Here is a 17,974-nt window from a genome sequence, read left to right on the forward strand (position 1 = left end):
TTAAAAATGTGTAATATTTATTTTTAAATTTCCATGATACACTACCTGACTTAGGAATAAATCTACTTCATTGCTTCAGCACAAATTGAAGTTTTTGTACAAACTTAGGTATTATTTGCACATGAAGCCTGTTTCTCTATATGAAGTAAATAAAAAGATCTGCCTTTAATCCATGTGTTGAAGATTTAGAGAGATTTGTTTTTCATTGGACTGTTCATGGCATGATTAACAACAGTGGAACACTGCTGTAACATAACATGAATTGGGCTAGAACACTGTCATATCTTGGCTCCCTATATTTGTGTAGATGGCCCTTATTCCCAGACACAACTCAAAACATTATGACATTCACATTATCTTGGTCCCTATTTCACCTGCACATGAAAATTGGTATGTAGGAAGTTTAACATAACCATGCAAAAATTAGGTCAGTTTGAGTGACTTTTGCTTTTTCAGCTATACATTTTTTATGTCCCCATGAACTTGGACTGTAGTTGAACAGGGTTTCAAGGGTTGTCATCGCTGGGGCAGATGTGGGAGATAAGCACCCACTTCCCTTGGAAATCTCCCAATGGCTTGTGTCTGATAGAGCCTCTGACAACCAAATCCAGCTCCAGGCCTTCACGAGTGTCGGAACCTGTTTAAACTGACTGGAGAAGGGATGACAGGCAAGCTTCAGGCGCCTCAAAACCAGGTGCTTTGGGCAGATGGGGCTCGTTAACCTTGGGTGGTCGCTCATCTAGGAGAAGGTAAACTCCGATTTCAAACATTTGCTGCCTTGCGACTATACCCTCTCATGGGAACGGCTAAGGGAGTAAACCCCAACAGAAAATCCGGAGACGGAGTCCCTAAGGTGACTTGGCATTGATTTCAATGTCATCTTGGCAACTCCTGCGATGCAGCTGGTGCCATGACGTATCGGCTTGTCCTTTCCCTTGGATCCATCAGCTGCGTGGAGAGGGGGAATCAGCTGCATGGGCAACAGTTGATTCTCCATATCACCCTGCCCAGGCTTGCGCCCTGGAGAGGACACTCCAGCTTCACTCCACAGCGTCGACACAACACGGGAAGCAGCAGTTTACTGGTTATAAGTCACCGCTCGATTGGCGTAGAGCCAGATGCCAGGGGTTGCTTCTGACGGTGGGAGAGACCAACATGTTTCACTGGACAGCTACCACCCGCCTCAAACTGGGCAGCCCCCAGCCAATAAGGTGCCGTCCCGCCACAGCCACAGTTCGCCTGACTTGATGGGTGCATAAGGCTTAAGGTACGCAAGTACCTGACAAGTGGACTGCAACTACTGCACCAAGAAATAACAAAATAAAAATAAAAAAGAAGACTTCAGTCCTCAAGCTAGATACCTGGAATGTCTGGACCATGCTGACTGGGCTTTCAGATGATCTCCAGACAATCAGTGATGTTCATAAGACTTCAGTCATCAACGATGAACTTGCATAACTCCAGGTCGATATCGCCTCACTATAGGAGAAACAACTACCAGATTCTGGGTCCCTTGGAGAAAAGAACTACACATTCTTCTGGCAAGGAAAGAGTGCAGATGAAGCCAGAGAGTTTGGTGTTGGATTCACTGTCAGGAACACTCTGCTGGGGATGATAGAACCCTGCAAACAAGGAAATGGAAGACTGCTATCCCTCTGCCTCCACACCACAAACGGGCCTGTCAACCTGATCAGCGTTTACGCTCCCACACTAAGATCTGCCACAGATACCAAGGATGAGTTTTATGAGGAGTTAAACTCGCTCATCGACAAAATTCCCAAGGAAGAGAACTTGATTTTGCTGGGCGACTTCAGTGCTAGGGTGGGTGCCAATCATGACTCTTGGCCCTCCTGTCTTGGCAAGTTTGGCGTTTGGAAGATGAATGAGAATGGGCAGCGCCTTCTAGAGATGTGCTCGTACCACGAACTCAGCATCACCAATTCATTCTTTCAGACAAAGCCACAGCACAAAGTGTCTTGGATGCATCCCCAGTCTAAACACTGGCACCAGCTGGACTTGATCATTACAAGACGGTCAGCCATGAAGGGTGTGCTTCTTACCTGTACCTTCCACAGTGCTGACTGTGACACCGACCACTAGCTGGTGTGCTGCAAAATGAAGCTTCAGCCAAAGAAGATCCACCGCTCTAGGCAAGAGGGTCAACCATGCATTGATGTGAGCAAGACATCATATCCAGACAAGGCTAAGGAATTCACCTATGCTCTTTTCAAGACTTTTGACTCAGAACCCCCCAACGGCAGTGCCAAAGAAAGATGGGATCACATCAGAGATACTGTATACAGCACAGCCACACGGATCTTTGGTAAGAAGCAATCAAAGAACAATTACTGGTTTGAGGCTAACTCTGCCGCACTCATGCCAGCCATAGAAGAGTGTCGCAGTGCTCACCTGCAATACAAGCGATCCCCCTGCCAGAAGACACTACAGGCTTACAGGTCTACCAGAAGCAAAGTACAGAGATTAGCACGGCAGTGTGCCAATGAATACTGGCTTCAGCTCTGTCAGAGTATCCAGCCAGCAGCAGATATTGGAAACATCAGAGGCATGTACAATGGCATAAAGAAAGCAATGGGTCCCACGAGGAAACTGACAGCACCAGTGATGTCTGCCACAGGCGATACCATCCACAACAAGGGCAAGCAGATGGAGCATTGGGTGGAATACTACTCCAAACTGTACTCCAAAGAGAACCACGTGACCAATGATGCCCTCAACGCCATTGAAAACCTCCCTCTCATGGCCAAACTGGACGAGAAACCTACTGTAGACGAACTAAAGAAGGCCTTAGAGAAACTGTCCCTAGGTAAAGCCCCAGGGAAGGATGGCATCACAGCAGAACTCATCAAGTGCGGATGTAGCGTGCTGCTCACACACCTGCACGACCTCCTCTGCCAGTGCTGGGATGAAGGTGCAGTGCCTCAGGACATGAGAGACACTAACATCATAACCCTATACAAGAACAAGGGTGACAGAAGCGAGTGCAACAACTACAGGGGCATATTACTTCTCAGCATCGTGGGTAAAGTTTTCGCACGTGTCATCCTGAACAGACTGCAGACGTTTGCTGACAGAGTTTACCCAGAGTCGCAGTGCGGGTTCCGCGCGGGGAGGTCCACAATCGACATGATCTTCTCTGTCAGGCAACTGCAGGAAAAATGCAGAGAACAACACAGACCCCTCTTCCTGGCCTTTATAGACCTCACCAAGGCATTCGATCTGGTCAGCAGAGACGGACTCTTCACAATCCTGGCAAAAATTGGTTGCCCTCCAAAACTGCTAAGCATGATCCAGTCCTTCCACGATGACATGAAAGGCGCAGTGCAGTACGATGGCTCAACATCTGACCCATTTGACATCCGCAGTGGAGTTAAACAGGGCTGTGTCCTTGCCCCCACGCTCTTCAGCATCTTCTTCGCAGTCCTGCTCAAGCACACCTTTGGGACGTCCACAGAAGGGATTTACCTGCACACATGATCAGACGGCAGACTGTTCAACCTGGCACGACTGAAGGCAAAGAGCAAAGTGCGTGAAGTAACCATCAGGGACATGCTCTTCGCAGACGATGCTGCTCTAGCCACCCACACAGAAGCTGAGCTTCAGCGCCTGATGGCCCACTTTTCTAAAGCATGCGATGAGTTTGGGTTAACCATAAGTCTAAAGAAAACAAACGTGATGGTTCAGGATGCAGACCCCCCCAAGCATCATCATCAACAACTACGAACTTGAGGTGGTAAGTCAGTTCATGTACCTCGGCTCTACCATCACCAACAACCTCTCGCTCGATGCCGAGCTCAACAAGCGGATTGGAAAGGCATCAACAACTCTCTCCAGGTTGTCGCAGAGAGTGTGGAACAACAGCATGTTGACCATGAACGCTAAGATCACCGTGTACCATGCATGCGTACTAAGCACTCTCATGTACGCCAGTGAAACCTGGACTCTCTATGCCTCACAAGAGAAAAGACTGAGCGCCTTTCACATGCGATGCCTCTGACGCATACTCGGGATCACCTGGAGCGATCGAATAACAAACAGCGAGGTGCTCGAGCGTGCCAAGATTCCCAGCATGATCACACTCCTCCGCCAATGCCGCATCAGATGGCTGGGCCATGTACATTGGATGGATGACGGACAGATCCCCAAAGACATTCTCGATGTCAACACCTGGGAAGAGCTCGCTCTAGACAGATCAAGCTGGCGACATGCTCTGATCACTGGTGTGAAAGCCGGAGAGGACAAGCAATGCTTGCTAGCTGATGAAAGACGATCGCAAAGGAAGAAGAAGCAGCTCCAACCAACACCTGACGCAACCTTCAAGTGCAGCAATTGCAGCAGGGACTGCCACTCCCACATTGGACTACTTAGCCATGGCAGACGCTGCACAACCACCAACCGGGACATCTCTCATGGGCGCAGTTCCATCGTCTCTCAAGACTAACGGATGCCAACACAACAACAACAGTTGAACAAGAATAACGACAATCCGTATTAGGGAGTGTACTTTAACATACCTTAAAACTAGGTAACTGGGACCAAATTTTTCATGCTTGAGTGACTTTCTTTTAATTGTCAGCCATTTGTTTGCTATGCCCTTCATATCATAGAGTGTAGATATTCTGCACCTAATGTAAATTGGTATGGGAATTCATCTTAAAGTGTGTTAGCAAACCACACATGGTATGGCGATGCATCTTAAAGTGTGTAACCAAGCAACACATGGTATGGGGATGCATCTCAAGGAGTGTATCCAAACCACACATGGTACGGGGATGCATCTCAAGGGGTGTATCCAAACCATACATGGTTTGGGGATACATCTCAAGGGGTGTATCCAAACCATACATGGTTTGGGAATACATCTCAAGGGGTGTATCCAAATGACACATGGTTTGGGGATGCATCAGGAGGGGTGTATCCAAACCATACATGGTATTGGGATGCATCTCAAGGGGTGTAGCCAAACCACACATGGTATGGGGATGCATCTCAAGGGGTGTATCCAAACCATACACATTATATGATGCATCTCAGTGTGTGTAATCAAACCTCACATGGCATGGGGAGGTATCTCATTTTATGTAACCAAACCACACATGGCATGGGAAGGTACATGTATCAAAGTGTGTGTAACCAAACCACACCTGGCATTTGGAGGTGTCTCATTGTGTGTAACCAATCCACACGTTGCACATGGAAGTATCTCTGTGTGTGTAACCAAATCGCAAGTGGCATGAGGAGGTATCTCATTGTGTAACCAAACAACTCATGGCACAGGGAGGTATCTCAGTGTGTGTAACCAAACCATTCATGGTATTGGGATGGATGCATCTCATGACAAATAACCAAACCACACCAAAGTAAGTCGCTGTGATCTATTTTTTATACAAGCATTTGAGTGACTTTTGAAATTTCAGTTACCACTATTACTTAGTTATTCCCTAAGTATCCTGGACCTTATTTCACTTATACTCATGAAAATTTGCATCTCAAAAAGAGTAATTCAGTTGTGTAAAAGCTTAGTTACATTGACTTAATGTAATGCTTGAATGACTTTCAGCAGTTCCATACAACCATTGTATCTTCAAACCATTTTCATCTACATATGAAAGTTGGTATGTGGATGCATTTGAAAGATTGTAAATTGTCTATACCCAGACTAGGTTATTGTGACCTAATAATCATGTTTATTGTAATCTTTTTGTTTTGACACTATACTGGTAATACTTTTTGATGCATTTAAATACTTAGTTGATTGAGGTACATACTATATCCCATGCCTCGACTCAAATCAATTGGTAACAGATTCAGTCTTGTCAAGATGAAGCTTTTTGCAATGCTCATATGCAATGCAATGCAATTGGAGTCATTGCCTTGACATCATTCCTCCGTCCTGTATATTGTTGTTGACTCCTGATGTGCTGCTGTTCTGGACTGATTCATGTTCATGTGAAAAAATTGCTTTATAATTACTTTCATTCATAGACATGGAAGGCACCAATCACTTTATCTTCAGTACAGGCTAATTTTTTCCATTTACTTCTCTGCTTGGAAAATGAGGTTTGTCTTTTTTGTTTATCCATATATCTCATGTTATTTGGTGAAAAAGGTTCGGTCTGCAGTGGGTTGCAAAAAAAACCATCTTGACTTGAAGAAAAATCAAAGTCCCCTCCCCCAGAAGATAAAATGGTTGCTGCCTGAAATTGAAAGTGATTGATTGGACTAGATGGGACTAGTTGAAACACTATTGTCCTTTGCTTAGTTTCTATATATTAACAACACATTACTTAGTTTCTATATATTAACAACACATTACTTGGTTTCTATATATTAAGAATATATTACTTATTTCTGTATATTTACAACACATTACTTTGTTTCTATATATTAACAGTACATTACTTAGTTTCTGTATATTAACAACACATTACCTAGTTTCTATATATTAACAGCACATTACTTATTTCTGTATATTTATAACACATTACTAGTTTTTATATATTAACAATACATTACTTAGTTTCTATATATTAAGAATACATTACTTAGTTTCTATATATTAAGAATACATTACTTAGTTTCTATATATCAACAATACATTACTTAGTTTCTATATATTAACAATACATTACTTAGTTTCTGTTTATTAACAACACATTACTTAGTTTCTGTTTATTAACAACACATTACTTAGTTTCTGTATACATGTATTAACAACACATTACTTCATTTCTGTTTATTAACAGCACATTACTTAGTTCTGTATATTAACAACACTTTCCAGTCTATTGACTATAAAACCATTTAATTTCTCGTACACCACAAATCCATGCACATAATAATTATTTTTGGTTCTCTAATTTTTGGTACAGAGAACTTTCTCTTCCAATAATTTTTTAAAAAAGTTTTGACACCTAAGAAAATAGTAATGTTATTTTTGCTGAATTACATGTACTCTTAAAAACAGAATTAGTGACAATTGTATGAAAACTTGCATGTAGTTTATTATATCTCATGTGGTCTGATTATTTTGAATATATTACCACATTCTATCTTTACTTGCTTATAAGTCAATTCTAGCTAACAACATAGACCTGATCTGCTATCCTATAATGTGCAAGCAGATCAGGGTCTATATTCAGTCTGAAAATTTCTTTTCTCTCATTTTGAAGTTAAAATGTTAATGCACATTGATCTCCAAATATCAGGAGTCAAGTTCTTCTAGACACATACATTACAGTGGATAAAATACTCGACACACAATCATGGATTGTAACTATTCCCAGTTTTTCATTGATTGCCATGAAAGTTGGCCATGTTATGGTCATCACTTGAAGATGTCCATATTCACAAATCGCTGCACTCCCGAAATGGTTAGCTCACCTCTACAGTGTTTTATATCCTGTATACATACTGTTACACCTGGAATCATGAAACTACAGTAGGTAACTATAGGATAGTATGCGCACACCATACACCTCCATCACAAAAGGAAGTCACTGTAATCCATATTTCAGGCTTCAATGACTTTGGTTAAATGTTTTAAGCAAGTATATATGATAGTTGGCATGTAATTGCATACCATCCAATCTAGAATTATGAAACTTGGTGAGGAGATGCAGCTTGATAATTATGACAGCGTCAATACAAAAAAGAAGTCTCGGACATATTTCATGCTTCAGTGACTTTGTTAAAATTTTGTCATTAAAGTTCATTTAGTGGGTGCTGTTTATCTTTGAATTATGAAAGTTAATAATTGGATGCATCATTGTTAGTACTATGCCCTTACAACCAAAAAATGGTCACTATGACTGAAATGTTTAAAGTATTTGCATTTAGCTCATTATTGTAGTTTTAGTTTAGCTATCCCAGCCATAATGGTTAGAATGTCCACCTCAGACTTTGGAAGTCACGGGTTCAAACCCCGGCTAAGTCATACCAAAGACTCATAAAATTGGTACTTGCAGCTTCCTTGCTAGTTGCTCAGCAATATTAGTGTTAGGAGTGGTTGGATTGGTATCAGGATAATGTGACAGGGTGGGACGGCTACATGTCTGTGGCATGATGCCCCAGTGCTAGACATCGCTATAAACTGTCACACTGCAGACATTGTTGCCATATGACTGAAAATTGTTAAAGCTACATTCAAAATCCAAATCACACACACATCCTAGTCGTACAGGAGGCCCTTTTCTGAACATCTGCAGTTGGAAGTAAGAATAAATATATTTATTCAATAGTAAACTTTCCATATTAATGTCTCTACATTGTTTTTTGTATGTGTGAATGAGTATTGGAACTAGATGAGTGGTCTGCATCACGCGCTGAGGCCTTAGCTGTAGTGATTAATCAAAGTATAGATCATATTAGCTGTCACTCCAATGTTACTTGAAATAAGCGGTCTGCATGCTTATCGTGTTTTGGCCTCAGCTGTAGTAAATAGTCAAAGTACAGGTCATATTAGCTGTCAATCCAAGGTTACTTGAGTGGTCTGCATGCTTATCATGTTTTGGTCTCAGCTGTAGTAAATAATCAAAGTATAAGTCATACTGGCTGTCACTCCAAGGTTACTTGAGATGAGTGGTCTGCATGCTTATCATGTGTTGGCCTCAGCTGTGGTAAATAATCAAAGTGCAAGTCATATTGGCTGTCACTCCAAGGTTACTTGAGATGAGTGGTCTGCATGCTTATCATGTTTTGGCCTCAGCTATAGTAAATAATCAAAGTATAAGTCATACTGGCTGTCACTCCAAGGTTACTTGAGTGGTCTGCATGCTTATCATGTTTTGGCCTCAGCTGTAGTAAATACTCAAAGTATAAGTCATACTGGCTGTCACTCCAAGGTTACTTGAGATGAGTGGTCTGCATGCTTATCATGTTTTGGTCTCAGCTGTAGTAAATAATCAAAGTATAAGTCATACTGGCTGTCACTCCAAGGTTACTTGAGATGAGTGGTCTGCACGCTTATCATGTGTTGGCCTCAGCTGTAGTAAATAATCAAAGTATAAGTCATACTGGCTGTCACTCCAAGGTTACTTGAGATGAGTGGTCTGTATGCTTATCATGTTTTGGCCTCAGCTGTAGTAAATAATCAAAGTATAAGTCATACTGGCTGTCACTCCAAGGTTAGTTTAAATGCCTGTGATTTTCACTCAGTAATATTGGGACCCTGGTGAAGGCTGTTGTTGTGTTGTTTTCAGCACATGATAGACTATAAATGATGGCCAGTATAACTAGTGGGGGAAGAACCCAGGAAGACCCCAGATGTAGAACCACCAACTTATGAATAGTTACTGGCAAGCTTTCTGACATACCACATTTGGTTGAAAATGAGACTCAAACCCATGCAGACACAGGTGAGATTGCAGTGATCTATAAAGGCAAGCCAAAACACCTGTGGGCCCCTGCTTCTAGTGATGAACAAAAAACAATAGCTTCTGTAGCAGATTTTAAAATGATTGGTTTTTAAATGAAGATGAAAAACAAAGGGCTTTAATCACTCATTACAGTACCTTGTACAACCTTGAAAAATCTTTGAATTGGAGGCTTTTGCCTTGAAAACTCCATGAATATCAAAATGCTCATTTTTCCTTGAAATATACTTGAATTTATTTTTTAAAAGCCCTCGATGTCTAAAAATAATAAATAAATAAAATGGAATAAAATTTGGTAAGCAAGTGATACACAATACCAGTAGGGCTGTATGAACTATGCTTTAGTTTGGTATTATAGACAAGAATATCCTTTTTTATTGTTTAAGTCTTTAATAGGGGTCAGCATTTCATTGTTAAGATCATGTTAGTCTTAATAATATTTTCTGCATGAAAATTAGTGTTTACAACGGTTGTTGGAGACTACTGAAACTTTCTTAGAGGTGAGCTGTGTAATCAGTAACTTCGCTGTACGTTCTGCCTTTTCTTAAGATGCAGCTGAATGCAGTGCAAGACAAAATGTTGTGAATGCAACTTAAGTCCATATTTTTCACTTTATCACCATGAAACTTTGTAAATATTGTGGACATTTTTGAAGATGCACCTATTGACAAATTACTTTCCTTTAATAGTTTTTCTTAGAGTTATTGCCCTTTGGTCCTTTAGCTGACTGCAGTGTATGACAATATCTTGTGAACACAGCTATTCTCAGAGGTTTTAATGGATCTTAATGAAACTTGTTAATATCATGGTCGTCATCTGACAATGTGCACATCAGTAAATCATTATGCTCATATGATGTTTATTAGACCTATTGCCCTTTTGACTTGAAGCTGGATCTCACAGATTTCAGTGGATTGCAATTGGGAAAAGATATGATAATCATGTAAAGATATGCATAATGACATATCACTGTGCTACTATAAGTTTTGTTGGAATTATTTGCCACTTTGAAATAGAGCCTTATGTAGTGTGTGACAGGTTCCTTTGAATGCAGCTAGACTCACAATATTCAGTGGATAGCCATGAAATGGTATACATGATTAGGTCATCTGAAGAGACACATATCAAGAAGTTATTTTCCTCCCAGATCAGGTTAAAATTAAGGTCTCTGATGTAACAGAGATCTAACAGGAAGTAAAGTTAATGTTCTGATGACCTTCAGAATTCTCATTCCATTTCTTTTAGCAGTCTCTCAGATTAAGCATTTCATCACATTGACTTGAATCTTGTTGCCATGAAGTTTTCTTTTACATGTTATTGGCATCATTTGATGAGATTCATATTGACAAGTTGCTGCACTCTCATAATGTTTGTTAGAGTTATTGCCCTTTTAGTTTGTAACTGAATTCAGTATTCAGACAGAATTTTGCAAAATGCAATTTGTCTAACATTTTTTATGGATCACAATGAAACCTGTTGTGAATACAATTTGTGTAATATTTGTTATGGATCACAATGAAACCTGTTGTGAATACAATTTGTCTAATATTTGTTATGGATTATTATGAAACTTTTTACATGTCATGGTCATCATGTAAATATGCCCATATTAGCAAATTTTCATGCTCCTATCATTTTCAAAAGAGTTATCACCTTTATACCTTTAGCTCGATGCAGTATGATATAATGTTGTGAATGCAGTTTTCTAGTGGATTGTTGGTCATCATCAGTATGATATAATGTTGTGAATGCAGTTTACTAGTGGATTGTTGGTTATCATCGGTATGATATAATGTTGCGAATGCAGTTTTCTAGTGGATTGTTGGTCATCATCAGTCTGATATAATGTTGTGAATGCAGTTTACTAGTGGATTGTTGGTCATCATCACTATGATATAATGTTGTGAATGCAGTTTACTAGTGGATTGTTGGTCATCATCAGTATGATATAATGTTGCGAATGCAGTTTTCTAGTGGATTGTCGGTCATCATCGGTATGATATAATGTTACGAATGCAGTTTTCTAGTGGATTGTCGCTCATCATCGGTATGATATAATGTTGCGAATGCAGTTTACTAGTGGATTGTTGGTCATCATCGGTATGATATAATGTTGTGAATGCAGTTTTCTAGTGGATTGTTGGTCATATAATGTTGTGAATGCAGTTTTCTGGATTGTTGGTCATCATCAGTATGATATAATGTTGTGAATGCAGTTTACTAGTGGATTGTTGATCATCATCAGTATGAAATAATGTTGTGAATGCAGTTTTCTAGTGGATTGTTGGTCATCATCAGTATCATATAATGTTGTGAATGCAGTTTTCTAGTGGATTGTCGGTCATCATCAGTATCATATAATGTTGTGAATGCAGTTTTCTAGTGGATTGTCGGTCATCATCAGTATCATATAATCTTGTGAATGCAGTTTTCTAGTAGATTGTTGGTCATAATCAGTATGATATAATGTTGTGAATGCAGTTTGCTAGTAGATTGTTGGTCATAATCAGTATGATATAATGTTGTGAATGCAGTTTTCTAGTAGATTGTTGGTCACCATCATTATGATATAATGTTGTGAATGCAGTTTTCTAGTAGATTGTCGGTCATCATCAGTATCATATAATGTTGTGAATGCAGTTTTCTAGTGGATTGTCGGTCATCATCAGTATCATATAATGTTGTGAATGCAGTTTTCTAGTGGATTCTCGGTCATCATCAGTATCATATAATGTTGTGAATGCAGTTTTCTAGTGGATTGTCGGTCATCATCATTATGATATAATGTTGTGACTGCAGTTTTCTAGTAGATTGTTGGTCACCATCAGTATGATATAATGTTGTGAATGCAGTTTTCTAGTGGATTGTTGGTCATAATCAGTATGATATAATGTTGTGAATGCAGTTTTCTAGTAGATTGTTGGTCACCATCAGTATGATATAATGTTGTGAATGCAGTTTTCTAGTGGATTGTCGGTCATCATCAGTATCATATAATGTTGTGAATGCAGTTTTCTAGTGGATTGTTGGTCATCATCAGTATGATATAATGTTGTGAATGCAGTTTTCTAGTGGATTGTTGGTCATCATCGGTATGATATAATGTTGTGAATGCAGTTTTCTAGTGGATTGTCGGTCATCATCAGTATGATATAATGTTGTGAATGCAGTTTACTAGTAGATTGTTGGTCATAATCAGTATGATATAATGTTGTGAATGCAGTTTTCTAGTAGATTGTTGGTCACCATCAGTATGATATAATGTTGTGAATGCAGTTTTCTAGTGCATTGTCGGTCATCATCAGTATGATATAATGTTGTGAATGCAGTTTTCTAGTAGATTGTTGGTCATAATCAGTATGATATAATGTTGTGAATGCAGTTTGCTAGTAGATTGTTGGTCATCATCAGTATGATATAATGTTGTGAATGCAGTTTTCTAGTAGATTGTTGGTCATAATCAGTATGATATAATGTTGTGAATGCAGTTTTCTAGTGGATTGTTGGTCATCATCAGTATCATATAATGTTGTGAATGCAGTTTTCTAGTAGATTGTTGGTCACCATCAGTATGATATAATGTTGTGAATGCAGTTTTCTAGTGGATTGTCGGTCATCATCAGTATGATATAATGTTGCGAATGCAGTTTTCTAGTGGATTGTCGGTCATCATCAGTATGATATAATGTTGTGAATGCAGTTTTCTAGTGGATTGTTGGTCATCAACAGTATGATATAATGTTGTGAATGCAGTTTTCTAGTAGATTGTTGGTCATAATTAGTATGATATAATGTTAGGAATGCAGTTGTCTAGTAGATTGTTGGTCATCATCAGTATCATATAATGTTGTGAATGCAGTTTTCTAGTGGATTGTCGATCATCATCGGTATGATATAATGTTGTGAATGCAGTTTTCTAGTGGATTGTCGGTCATCATCAGTATGATATAATGTTGTGAATGCAGTTTTCTAGTGGATTGTCGGTCATCATCGGTATGATATAATGTTGTGAATGCAGTTTACTAGTGGATTGTCGGTCATCATCAGTATGATATACTGTTGTGAATGCAGTTTGCTAGTGGATTGTTGATCATCATCGTTATGATATAATGTTGCAAATGCAGTTTTCTAGTGGATTGTTGGTCATCAACAGTATGATATAATGTTGTGAATGCAGTTTTCTAGTGGATTGTTGGTCATCATCGGTATGATATAATGTTGCGAATGCAGTTTTCTAGTGGATTGTTGGTCATCAATAGTATGATATAATGTTGTGAATGCAGTTTTCTAGTGGATTGTTGGTCATCATCGGTATGATATAATGTTGCGAATGCAGTTTTCTAGTGGATTGTCGGTCATCATCAGTATGATATAATGTTGCGAATGCAGTTTTCTAGTGGATTGTTGGTCATCATCAGTATGATATAATGTTAACAATGCAGCTTTCTAGTGGATTGTTGGTCATCAACAGTATGATATAATGTTGTGAATGCAGTTTTCTAGTGGATTGTCGGTCATCATCAGTATGATATAATGTTGTGAATGCAGTTTTCTAGTGGATTGTTGGTCATCATCAGTATGATATACATGTAATGTGAATGCAGTTTTCTAGTGGATTGTTGGTCATCATCAGTATGATATAATGTTGTGAATGCAGTTTTCTAGTGGATTGTCGGTCATCAACAGTATGATATAATGTTGTGAATGCAGTTTTCTAGTGGATTGTCGGTCATCAACAGTATGATATAATGTTGTGAATGCAGTTTTCTAGTGGATTGTCAGTCATCATCAGTATGATATAATGTTGTGAATGCAGTTTACTAGTGGATTGTTGATCATCATCGGTATGATATAATGTTGCGAATGCAGTTTTCTAGTGGATTGTTGGTCATCAACAGTATGATATAATGTTGTGAATGCAGTTTTCTAGTGGATTGTTGGTCATCATCGGTATGATATCATGTTGCGAATGCAGTTTTCTAGTGGATTGTTGGTCATCAACAGTATGATATAATGTTGTGAATGCAGTTTTCTAGTGGATTATTGGTCATCATCAGTATGATATAATGTTAACAATGCAGTTTTCTAGTGGATTGTCGATCATCAACAGTATGATATAATGTTGTGAATGCAGTTTACTAGTGGATTGTTGATCATCATCGGTATGATATAATGTTGCGAATGCAGTTTTCTAGTGGATTGTCGGTCATCAACAGTATGATATAATGTTGTGAATGCAGTTTTCTAGTGGATTGTCGCTCATCAACAGTATGATATAATGTTGTGAATGCAGTTTTCTAGTGGATTGTCGGTCATCATCAGTATGATATAATGTTGTGAATGCAGTTTTCTAGTGGATTGTTGATCATCATCAGTATGATATAATGTTGTGAATGCAGTTTTCTAGTGGATTGTCGCTCATCAACAGTATGATATAATGTTGTGAATGCAGTTTTCTAGTGGGTTGTTGGTCATCATCAGTATGATATAATGCTGCGAATGCAGTTTTCTAGTGGATTGTCAGTATGACATAATGTTGTGAATGCAGTTTTCTAGTGGATTGTCAGTATGACATAATGTTGTGAATGCAGTTTTCTAGTGGATTGTGAGTATGACATAATGTTGTGAATGCAGTTTTCTAGTGGATTGTCAGTATGACATAATGTTGTGAATGCAGTTTTCTAGTGGATTGTCAGTATGACATAATGTTGTGAATGCAGTTTTCTAGTGGATTGTCAGTATGACATAATGTTGTGAATGCAGTTTGCTAGTGGATTGGCAGTATGACATAATGTTGTGAATGCAGTTTTCTAGTGGATTGTCAGTATGACATAATGTTGTGAATGCAGTTTGCTAGTGGATTGTCAGTTTGACATAATGTTGTGAATGCAGTTTGCTAGTGGATTGTTGATCATCATCAGTATGAAATAATGTTGTGAATGCAGTTTACTAGTGGGTTGTTGGTCATCTTCAGAAGATATGCATCATATAGGTCAATCATTTTACTCCTGTAGAAAAGTTACCATATGCACATTTTATTTTACTATAGATTTATCTCTATCATGTTGGTTTTTATGGCATGTAGAAGAGGTGGTGGATTATTTATGTAGCATAAATGCTTATGTAACTAATTTCTTACTGCTTTTTTAGTTTTGAAAATTTTAGGCACTGAAAAAATGTTAATTATTTTTCTACCTCTAGTTGTTTGTACAAATGAAAAAAAATACTAAACTGTGTATGAATATTGGCAGGTAATACAGTACGTCTTTCACAAGGTTTATACTTACCAGTTCACTTAAAATTTAATAAAATTAGCATAGCGTAAGCCAGTGGTACTGAATATGGTTGAAACCTTTTATTGCTTTTATAATTTTCCATGCAGAAACAGTAAATATTAAAATTCAAAAGATCTTGTCCAAAATAATGTACTGTACTGTCTCAGCATTTTAGCAGGAATGAACTTTTAGCAACATTCACAAGGAAACTAATTCGCTAAAATTTTTTTAACCAACATATGTGTGTTGAAGATCAGTTATTCATAAATACTCTTTTTTGCAATATACTAAGTTGACCATATTGCAAAATTATGGTGATTTCCTCTCCTCTCCCTGCATATGGGCATAACGACAGTATTGGTATTATTGTATAAAGACATACACAGAGCATTTGTATGTTGTCTACAGCCACACATTGAGAATTGGTATTGATCCATAGAGACATACATTTGTATTGATGCATACAGGCAAACAGAGAGTACTAGTACTGATGCATGCAGGCAAACAGTATTGATGCATACAGGCATGCAAAAACTATTGGTATTGATGCATACAGGCATAAAGAGATTATTGGTATGCATATAGTATTGGCATTGGTGCAAACAGGCATAAAAAGAGTATTATTATTGATGCATACAGGCATACTGAGAGTACTGTTATTGATGCATGCAGCCATATTATGAGTTTTGGTACTCATGAATACAGGCATATAAAGAGTACTGGTATTGATGCATACAGGCATACAGAGAGTACTGGTATTGATGGATACAGCATACAGAGAGTACTGGCATTGATGGATACATACAGAGAGTACTGGTATTGATTCATACAGACATACAGAGTACTGATATTGATGCATACATGTATACAGAGTACTGGCATTGATGGATATAGTATATAGAGAGTACTGGTATTGATGTGTACAGACAAACAGAAAGTACTGGTATTGATGCATACAGGCATACAGAGAGTACTGGTATTGATGGATACAGCATACAGAGAGTACTGGCATTGATGGATACATACAGAGAGTACTGGTATTGATTCATACAGACATACAGAGTACTGGTATTGATGCATACATGTATACAGAGTACTGGCATTGATGGATATAGTATATAGAGAGTACTGGTATTGATGCGTACAGACATACAGAAAGTACTGGTATTGATGCATACAGGCATACAGAGAGTACTGGTATTGATGCATACAGGCATACAGAGAGTACTGGTATTGATGGATACAGCATACAGAGAGTACTGGCATTGATGCATACAGGCATACAGAGTACTGGTATTTATGCATACAGGCATACAGAGTACTGGTATTGATGCATACAAGTATAAAGAAAGTGCTGGTATTGACGCATACAGGCATACAGAAAGTACTGGTATTGCTGCCTCTTTTTTAAACCTGTACTCCATGATATGTGCATCTGGCTTGAGGGATAGTTTTAAATTTCAATTTATGTACCACAATTTCTAACTAACGAAGGGAATTATTTACATCAATGTGTGTACTGAAATCGAGTCCCAGGAATATAGTATCAAAAACATGTATTCTTTATTTCATATTTTACCGATTGTTGATTGAACCCAAATCAATTGTGTGCTTCAAAAGCCTTTTTTAATATGGTTTTCTTTTTTTATAAGTTATATAATTTTGCTTGTAAGTGCATGTTAGCATTTTGTCAAATGCTGAAGATACAAATAGTCGTTTGGTTCATTTGGGATATGGAGGAACACTAACATATGGAATTATACAATGTTGGATGATAAGTGTTTCTTTATATGTTCAAAAATCTTGGTAAATGCCCATGGTATTATTCTAACTTAACTCTAATTAGTAAATACATTTTATATCATAATAAAAATAAATATTTAACTCATGCATATCAATTTGCAGTACACATGTAGGTTAATTATTGAGAATGAATGTGCATGGCTAAAATAGTATTAAAAAAATCTTATACTATAGCAAAAAATGTATTTATTCTTAATTTCCCTCCAGTCAGTGAGTCATTCTCTTTTTGTCTCACATTCAAATTCAACCTTTTGTCTTTTACTTCTATTACAGTTTGGTTATTGATTTTCCCAAACCAAGGAAATAGTTGTATACCACCATAAGGCAACAGTTGTGAGTGCTGCAGCAATAGCAATACATACTGGTTTAGACATGCTCTTAAATTTCTCATTAAAAACCAGTGACTTGTCAAGAAAATCTATGGCTCAGTCTTTGTGTTTGCTTTTACAAACAGATGTTGATGATTAACACATTAGGAACTACAGTCAATGCATTTATCATGTT

This window comes from Sinohyriopsis cumingii, chromosome 13 (genome assembly GCF_028554795.1).
Source record: "Sinohyriopsis cumingii isolate HCF-2022 chromosome 13, ASM2855479v2, whole genome shotgun sequence".
NCBI lineage: Eukaryota > Metazoa > Mollusca > Bivalvia > Unionida > Unionidae > Sinohyriopsis > Sinohyriopsis cumingii.